The sequence below is a fragment of the Lacerta agilis genome, chromosome 17 (genome assembly GCF_009819535.1).
Source record: "Lacerta agilis isolate rLacAgi1 chromosome 17, rLacAgi1.pri, whole genome shotgun sequence".
Lineage (NCBI taxonomy): Eukaryota > Metazoa > Chordata > Lepidosauria > Squamata > Lacertidae > Lacerta > Lacerta agilis.
In genome coordinates this window covers 5,743,338-5,753,449 of record NC_046328.1, presented here as the reverse complement: position 1 = coordinate 5,753,449, position 10,112 = coordinate 5,743,338, and positions in this window count along the sequence as shown.

The following is a 10,112-nucleotide window of genomic DNA, read 5'->3' as shown; positions in this document are numbered from 1 at the left end:
AAGCAGATTGGGGCAAGTGAAACACAAAGGCAACTATCTCCCATATAAACTTGCCTGGCTGTGGAGATCTTCTCCATGAGCCCATCTCCAGGTTTACCTGTCTTCAGAATTGGGATGGGGCCAGTTCAGCAGTGGCATGCCAGCTTTGGAATGCTTTCCCGGGGTGCCTATATTTGGTGTCCTTTCAGTGCCAGGTGAAGACCTCCTTATTAACCCAAGCTTTTCAGAATATAAGGGTCCACCTGGATCAGGCCAAAGGTCTATCTAGTCCAGGTAAGTCAGACTAGATATTCTGTTAGAGTATTGCATGGATCACTGCTCAGCAGGGCCACTCTGTCATTAGAGAGAGTGAGTGAAGCAGCTGCCCAAAGCAGCTTATTTTAAGTGTAACAAAAGCACAGAAAATTCTTAGTTATTTAATTTATGACTGTTGTATTTTTCTGCCAGGGAAGGGCAGAGGTGTTTGTGGGAACATTTGCAAGTAAGTCCTCCCTTACCAGGAGGGAGGGGAAGGAAGTTGGTGCTTCCAGCAGGAACACCAGACTGGCTCTAAACAATGTGCCCACACAATGCTGCCCTCTCCACTGCAAGTGAGCGGTGGCAACTCCACGAATGGAAGAACAGGTGGGTGGCTGTGTCTCTCCTTGTGGACCACTCCTGGTAGCAGGTGATGGGAGCAGGGCTGGATTGAAATACCTGAAGTGCCTGAAGTGAAGAATAAGATGCCAACCTCCTCTCATGCCACATACAAAAGCTAATCGAACTGGCATTGACTCTTACATCAGCTCTTGCGATGGACAGCATCCATGGCATGGGCAGGACACATGGCACATACAGCTGGCCACCACCGAACCACTGCTTCCGGCTCCCACCCCACCCCAAGCAGACTATGGTGGCTGCCCCACCCTGCCTGGTGCCCACAGACGACATGGTGCCTGTGACTCCGAGCTTTCATTTTCATTTTTAAAGTAAGCCTCCAGCCCTCCTAGAAAGGTGGTTATGGGGCAAAATATGCCAGTTCCTTCTGAGTATTTTCTGTGAAACAAGAATGGTGTGGCTGCATATTTGCTTGCTTGTTTACTTGTTTGTTTATTTGTTTATATGCTTATTTATTTATCCAGTTTTCCCTCCTTCATCTGCAGATCTCAGGGTGGTTTACAGGATAAATATACAAAATAAAAACACAAAACACATAATAATACCTTGTGCATTTTTCATGGTATTGAGGAATGCTCCCTGTTGGTATTAGAGAGCAACAGAAATGGTGTGTGTGTGTGTGTGTGTGTGTGTGTGTGTTCTCCACAATCAGGCCCAGCAGGACACAGCTGACTTCCCATGACAAACATCAGGTTGTGTTATGCCATGCCCCACAGCAGCCATTTTGTGTTATGCCTCACCCCCTCTATGGTAGCCATTATGTGACTGGTGCCTCTGGAACTCTTTCAAAAGTGAAAATGTGCCCACTAGTCCAAAATGTTTGGCAACCCTTGCCATATGACAATCCCTTCTCATGCAATTTAAGTACTAAACAACAAAATTCTAACTTTGAGAGGCCTTCAGTAGCACTTGTCGACTTAGTTTCCCCCATTACTTACTTTCAAAATAATTAAATAACCTTGAAGTCTTAACAGAACGGTGTTCTTCTTATAATGGATTCCATTGCAATTTGACTTCATGAGAGTTGATTGCTCCCTTCTGGAAATGAGCCCAGAACAGCCAGTTCTAGACCCGAGGGCCTTCGAATGATGCCAAATTGGTCCAGTTATTTCAAGTTCTGAGACGTGATGTTTGCTGGCCAATCACTTTTAGTATTAGTATAATTTTGGCTGTGAGCGTGCAGCTGGTTTTGCCGGCACTGGAAATTAATCATGATGCATTGAATGACAATTTTTTTGGGTTTGTTTCCTAGACAGGCAGCAGTTTACACATGTATGCTTGAACATGATGTGATTAATGACAGCAGTGGTGGCTTTTTCAGTCAAGATCAGTGTGTGTGTTTCCCCCCAAAAAACAAATATTGTTCAATGCCAATTTATCTGGGAGCAAGACAAGAGGAGGAGGAGGAGGAGGAGGAGAAGAGTTTGGATTTGATATCCCGCTTTTCACTACCCGAAGGAGTCTCAAAGCAGCTAACATTCTCCTTTCCCTTCCTCCCCCACAACAAACACTCTGTGAGGTGAGTGGGGCTGAGAGACTTCAGAGAAGTGTGACTAGCCCAAGGTCACCCAGCAGCTGCATGTGGAGGAGCGGAGACGCGAACCCAGTTCACCAGATTACGAATCTACCACTCTTAACCACTACACCACACTGGCTCTCAAGAGAACAATAGGCAGTATCCAATGCACTTGTTCTGTTAGTGCAAGGATTTGTGCTTGTGAATGGAACACCCCTCCTCCCTGTGCACACCCTGTACCTTACCAAAATGTGCTCTGGAGAAATAGGGATGCATGGAGCATGTTGAGAAAGGAGAGGAACAGGAAGTTCTGTTGGCCTGCCCGTCTTATGAGATACCAGATACTTTATGGTGATGTAATTCTGAATTAATAATGTTATAGTCAGTGGGTGGCAGTAACAGGGACCAGAGGCATAGCGAGGGTTGCCAGTGCCTGGGGGCTTGGGAGGGAAATGGATGGAATACGCATGTGCTTTCAATTGCTTTATGGTGCCTGCATCACCTAGGAGATCACAGCTGCAGAGATAAGAAAAGAAGAGTCGTTCCATTGTCTGGAGAGGTCATTTCCTGGTTCACATGAAGAAGCCATTTTCAATGGAGCCCAGTGACAGAAGCACACAGCTGTAATGAGGCAGCACCTGGTGTTGAAATTTTGCACCCCCTAACAATTTTGTGCCCAGAGCAACTGCCTCTGTGCCCCCCCCCATGCTGTGCCACTGATAGGGCCTATCCCCTTGCCTTTCAGCACCATCAAATTCTGAGAAGGACCTAGCTAAGACAACTTGGTCTCAGCTCCAGGAGCTCTATCCATGGTACTGAACCTATAGTTTTTTACTCCATCCAATGTTATGATCCTTGCCTTAACCTGCCCTGCCTTGGTGTACTTCCTGCATGGGGAACCAAGAACTACTGTCCCTTTCTCAGTGGTGGCCATCCTGTAGATCACAAAGATGTGACATGTCCCACTGGATTAGTGCCCAGGCAATGCAGAAGCATGAAGTCAATTCCTGGTGCCAAAAACGGATGTGTCTTCGTTAACTTTTGGGAATCTCTGCCTAGCTGGTGGCTGCAGCTTGGACATAGCACAAAGTACACCTGGAGGCACCATGATATAATTCTGGATCTTAAAGTGGATAAACAGCACTGACTTTATCTTTTGTTGCTCTCTTTCTCTTTCATTTGCCACCCATATTCCACCTGCCACAATGTCATGTTGAAATTTCTCCTTTTATAAAAACAAAACAAAAACATTTCCCTTCCTCTCTTTCCCCTTGTCAAAAAGTGCTTCCTGCACAGGTCATCGCTTGCCTAGACTACTGCCCTCTTCTCTTCTCTGACTTTCCACTGCATCCTCTTTGTCCCCTCAAACGTATCCAGAACTATTCTGCCGAAACCATCCACCCCTCTCATTGCTCTAACCACCACTCTGCTCTGTTTCTCAGATCCAACACATGTTCCTTGCCCTTACCTTCAAAGACCTTGATGGCCTTGCCCTCCAATTACACTTATATCCCAGAACTTCCTGACCCATGACCTTCAGCTCCATTACCCTCCATTGCCTGAAGGTGATGACATCATTGTCAGCAAAGAATTAAGGCATTCCCAGTCATATTCACTACAACTTTCCTGATGGGCTGGGGTCACTGAAGAATGTCCTGCAAGGGTCCAGGCCTTGTTAGGAATTCTGCACTGCTCCTTAAAGAAAACCCCCAAACAAGCCCGCAATTAGATTGGTGATTCCAGCCACATGGATGGACACTTGTGGTCTTTTTTTGACACAATCCCCACACCTAATGTTGTTGCAAGGGAGATTCTTGAAACTCCCACACTCTTCAGATTCAAAGCTACGGTATGCCACCTTGTAACGACATGTTTTTAACAGATAATTATCTCATCTCAGCTTGCTGAAAGAGACTCTTAATATCCTTTTTGCAGCTCTACAACTCCTGGGCCTCCTGAGTCCCTCATCTGGGGAGCTGTGATACATTTGCCGAGAGCGATGCTGTCCTAGATGCTCTATCCACTCAGTGCTGGGCCCCCTCCAGAGTTTCAACATGCTGGCACTTTCAGAAATGCAAATCTCGACATTTTGACCCAACACGGATTTCTCAAATAAATGATATTTCACAGCCCACCGGCTTCCTCCCCTGCCGAGAAGAGAATTTATATTTGCATTGACTTAAAATGACTTCTGATGGAAGGAGGGGCGAAGAGGGGAGAGGAACAATCCATTGCTTAAAAGAATGATGTTCCATCCACAGCATCAGGGAACTGGGCAACAGGAGGACTGTTCTTTCAATATTCTTGCTTTAAATACCACCCCCCCTTAAGATCTCGGGAATTGTAGTTTCAGCATCCACTCGCAATTCTGTTCAGATAAGTCCATATGAATATGTAAGGAGGAGTAGGACATTTAATAGCTGACGCCACAAAGGTATTTTGTAGCTGAAAGTATTGGGTAGCTGGTACACACTGGCATTTAGTTTATGCAGCAGTTTTAGATTGCTGACAGGGACTGTGGCCTTGAGTAATTGAGCAATGGGGACACGGGTGGTGCTCTGGTGTAAACCACAGAGCCTAGGACTTGCTGATCAGAAGGTCGGTGGTTCAAAGCCCCGCGATGTGGTGAGCTCCCATGGTTTTGGTCCCTGCTCCTGCCAACTTAGCAGTTTGAAAGCACGTCAAAGTGCAAGTAGATAAATAAGTACTGCTCTGGCGGGAAGGTAAACGGCGTTTCTGTGCGCTGCTCTGGTTCACCAGAAGCGGCTTAGTCATGCTGGCCACATGACCCGGAAGCTGTATGCCGGCTCCTTCGGCCAGTAAAGCGAGATGAGCGCCGCAATCCCAGAGTCGGACACGACTGGACCTAACAGTCAGGGGTCCTTTTACCTTTACCTTTAACCTGCGTTAGATTCCTGACAAAAATCAAGCCGGCCAGTCAGCTAGTCTAAAGTGCTCATATGTTCAACAATTATATTCCAATTGTTCAACTATATTCAACATTTTAAGACTTTGAGACTTTCAAACTCAAAAACTGCAAAACTGAATTTGTTGCCATAATTCAAATAGCCTTGAACATGCAAAGTTTGACCTTTAACAAACTACAGTTCCCATAATCCTTTGGGGGAGGCCGTTACTGTGTGAAATGGTATCGTGGTACATTAAATGTTTGGTGTGAATTGGCCTTCGATGGTTGACCTCAGCTGCAGGAAAACTATGAACCTTATGTTTTACTAAGGTTTAAATTTTAATTAAACCATTGGTTTAAATATAGTTAGGCTTGTGCTCTGTGACTAGTTAGCCCCCCCCAGCAGCCATTTTGAGACTTACAAGGCTCTCAGAGCTGCCATTTTGTGGTGGTGTCCACAACAGTTTATCCTGTTTCAAAATCAGCCCTAACTGGTTGGCGATTCCTTCCCTAGGGGATCCTTGATTGGGTGGGATCATCTACAAAAGTGAGTGAAGCATTAACCCAATCACAGATGGCAAATGTACCTGCTGCCCCAAAGCTAGCACCTTCTTAAACAAAGAAAAAGAAAACTGCGAATACTTGGCCCTACTTGGAATCTCTTGGAGCTTCACAGATTGCTCTCACACACTTTATTGCTCAGTGGTGGAAAATATGGCGGAAGGGCAGGGCAGACGGCTGAGGTTCCCACTGGCATCGCCATTCATCAAGCTCATTCTCGCAGTCATCCTCGACATGAAAAGCTCCAGAAAACCTTGTTTCTGCCACAAGTGACTTTTCCGAGCAGTTCATCATTCATTGTGCCATCTCAGTGATGGATAGCAGGACCTTTGCAGGAGCTGCTTGGCAAGACTTGGACTTGCTGATACTTTCCCAGGGACATGAATCACTGTGTTCAACCTCACTTACATGCTAATGGGGGTCAGAGACCTATTAGAGTGTTTTGTGCTTCCCTGTGAAGGCTGTGTATGGTGTTTGTGTGTATGTGTCATCAGCCTGTGGTAACAGAGGCCCGGCCTCTGCTTTTATGATGCAGATATGCAGTCTGATGAAACGGAATCAATGGGGCAGTTAGGTAATTTTAGGCTCTTGGAGTTAACGGTCTTAACGGAGCCCCTCCACCCCCGCTTCAAAATGTGGTGAACCACCCCGACGTTTTGGGTCCCTCTTGCTTATTCTGTGCAGTGGGGCCTGTTCTGCCCCCAAAGTCTTGCCTGGGTAGCACCATTGAACAGAATCCATCCCCTCAGAATGATATGGCCTAGCTGCTTGGGCCAAGTGAGGTAACAGATAAGGTATCAATGAGGCAATGCCATGTCAAGTTCAAAGCCCTTAGCACTTGAGATGAGTTTACCTACGAGATTGCCTTAACCCATAGACATAGGAGCCAACTCCTAGGGGCCGTGGGGGTCTTTGTCCCCCACAATAAAATATTCGAGGGGACTGGGCCCCTGCAAAGTTGATGGGCATTGCCATTCAAATAGTGTGCATCCACCGTGTCATGTGATCAATTATGTGGGGTAGGGCTTACCTGCCCCCATGTAATATTTTAGTCAAGTTGGCACCCCTGCCGATAGACTCAACACTTCAATCAGCAGAATTGACACTACTACAGCTGCCACAAATACCCATGCCACATTGGTAAGACATGATCATTTCGTGTGGCAGCAGCACCCTCACTTTGAAAACTCCTGCCTATTGATATCAAGCAGAACGCCTTCACTGTATTTTTAAGAAGGCAGGCAGGTGGGAGCTGGCTGATGGCAGACTGACGTTGGCGGGGGCAGTGTCCCACGTGCCCAAATGGAGCAGATTCCACTGGCCATTGTTCTAAATAATCAGGCTCTTCCTACATTCTCAGAAATGGTAACACCACTTCTCCATGGTATCAAGCTGGTGACCTCAAGCTGAACATGGCATCACCAAGAACCAATGAAGCCTACTGAGAGTGCAGGATTACTGCATCCATTAAATAGTGACCCTAAGTAGACCTACTAGAACTACTAACTAGATCACAAGCTGGATCACTAATTGGGGAGCCGATTGTAGCTCAGTGGCAGAACATCTGATTTGCATGCAGAAGGTCTCAGGTTCACTCTGCAGACAGGGCTAGGAAGGCTCCTTGCCTGAAACCTGGAGGGCTGCTGCCACTCAGTGTAGACAGTTCTGAGCTAGATGGACCAATGGTCTATGTTCCTAATGGTCTGTGAACATATTGGGCACCTTTTGACCCTGCCACTGGCTGCAAATTTCTGAAAGGTTTTTTTTAAATATTTACTTTAAAGTTGCCAGAGGTGTGTGCAAACAGAAAACACCATTGCTAGTTGATTAAGTGCAGGGAAAATAAGAAGTACTTTTTTTAAAGCAAATGCTTTTTCATACCATAGGTGCCCTCCTGTTCCACCACCCCTAAGCTTTGGCTCTTTGAGTTGGGTCTGATGGCAGCTGGAGTTCAATGACATCTGGACAACCACAGCTTTCCCCAGCCATGGCCAGGTTGACGGCACACACATTTCCATGTAAAAAAGACACTTATTTGCAACACACACACCCCTTTCCCACTTCATTGAAGGCATCCTTCTATCCATCTCTGCAAAGGAGCAGATTTGATTTGATTTCCATGCTCTCACCAACAAACCTACTGATAAAGCCATGTAAAGCCTTTTAATTACAATTTGTATAACACATATAAATAAATATTACATTCTTTGAGTCTACAATGCATACTAGGCAAATTTTGTTTTTTAAGAAGTCGATCTATGTTATAGGGTGGTGGGTTTTGTCACACCCAGACAGTCAGACAAACAAAAGGGGGTAGGGAATCTGGACCCCAAATAAAACTTAATGAGTCGTTCAAATAATATTTGGGATTGATGAAGGCAAGCAGAGTGTGTTCCTATTTAGCAGGCAACACAATGATCCAAAGATGTAGCAGAGAGTGACAAGACCCTTTAAATCGCAGATTTTGCGGCGAATCAGGAGGAAGAAGCGAACCTGGAATGTCAGGATCTGTGCTCTTTCGTCCCCTTGCCATCGGAACTGCAATTAGAATGTGTTCTTGGGCTATGGTAGTCCTCCCTGCCACCAGGGAGCTCCACTCAAGTCAGGCAGCACCTTAGTTCATTTTGACCTTGTGTTTTTTTAACCACCCACCCCTCAGTTTAGTCTGAGGTTTTGATTAGGTGACAGGCAGCTTTGACTGGTGCTCCTTGCTTCTAAACCTGGTCTTTTGGCTGTGAGGGTACGTCTGCTCACTTTTCCTGCCTGCTTGCCAGGTCACTCTCAGGCTCCAGTCCTGGGCATGTGGGACTCACTGCTTCTCACCTTGCTGAGCTTAATCTGCAGCAGCCAGATTTCCCCTTGTGCAGGGCCAGCCCAACTATGAGGCAAGGTGCGCAACTGCCTCAGGCAGCAGTATCCCCCCGGGGCAGCAGATCCCAATGTACATCTTAGGTTCCCCACTTGTTTCCCTGATGTAGATCTTCACTCATCCCTTCTTCCCTGGCAGGGAGGAGGGCACCATCTTGTGGCTTGCCTCAGGTGCGAAAATGTCTTGAGCCAGCCCTTCTGCTGTGGCCTAACCTTCTCTGGGTGATGCCAATATCATGGCATAAAGTTGCACAGATGAGGTCACCGGACTTGGGTTTGGGCTTATGGTAGCTGCTGGGAATAGGGGAAGGACTATAGTTCAGCGGTAGATCATCTGCACTGCATGCAGAAGATACCAGGTTCAATCCCTGGCATCTCCAGGCTAGGGCAGAGGGGGACCCTGCCTGAAATCCTGGAGAGATGCTGCCAGTAAGTTTAGACATTATGGTTGCAGATACTCATATTTTTCTGTCCTGGACATTCTGAAAGGAGCAGTGAAACGCCTCCTCTTCCACTTCTGTAGCACGTGGTGCAGAAGAGAAGGGACGAGCCTTACAAAATCTTCTTTGGGGTGTCTTTTGTTTTACAGGGAGGGGTATCAGGACCATGCATTGAAACCCACCATCTTGTGCACCAGGAATTCTGATGTCCCCAATATCTGAGATTTCCCCAGGTGCTGCTCACACACTTCCTCACCCTTGAGGACTGTAAATTTGCTTCCATGCTTCTGATGCAAATAGTCATCTCCATGCTTGGAAGTCATGTGCTGGAGATGACAACATTTTTTTTCCTTTTAGGATATAACTTTGGTTGCGAAATGAAACTAGAAAGTTCACTTCTCCCTTCACCACCTGCAAAAGAGATTGCCTCCTGGACATATTGTATTTTTCGCTCCATAAGATGCCTTTTTTTCCTCCTAAAAAGTAAGGGGAAATTTCTGTGCGTCTTATGGAGCGAATGCATGGTCCCTGGAGTCGAATTGCCTAGGGGCCAAAAGCAGACCGTGCTCCTTTTTTTACAAAGAGAGGGGGGTGTTGAAAGGAAGCCGCTGAACAGCTGTTCAGCAAGTGATCAGGGAGAGAGATAAGGCTCTCTTTCCAGCCCGCCCCCTTGCCCAGGCCTCCATTGTTGAATGCAGAGGGGGCTTTTTGTTTCCCCAGCGACATGTGACTGGCTGATGAGATTATCTGTCTGGAAACTGTAGAAATGGCTGTAGGACTAGAAGCTGCAGAACTGTGAGTTGAACCCCATAAAACGGGGCTTTTCCTCTTTGAAAAAGAAGCTGCACCACTTTCAGCTGATCCTCAAAAAAGCAGGGCTTTTCCCTTTGCAAAAAAAGCTGCACCACTTTCAGCTGATCCTCAAAAAACAAACAAACCAGGGCTTTCCCCCTTTCCTCCTCTAAAAACTAGATGTGTCTTATGGAGCAAAAAATGTGGTGGTTCAGGAATGGTCAATGCCTACCTTTGTCAGGACCTACCTTATTGTTCTAGTCTGAAGGCTGAAACAATACATCTGTTTTGAGACCCTAAGAATCGTTAAGTCAGTTTTCAACGTTCTGTCACACTGTTGGGTGACCAAGAAAGAAAAGTGGGGCTATGT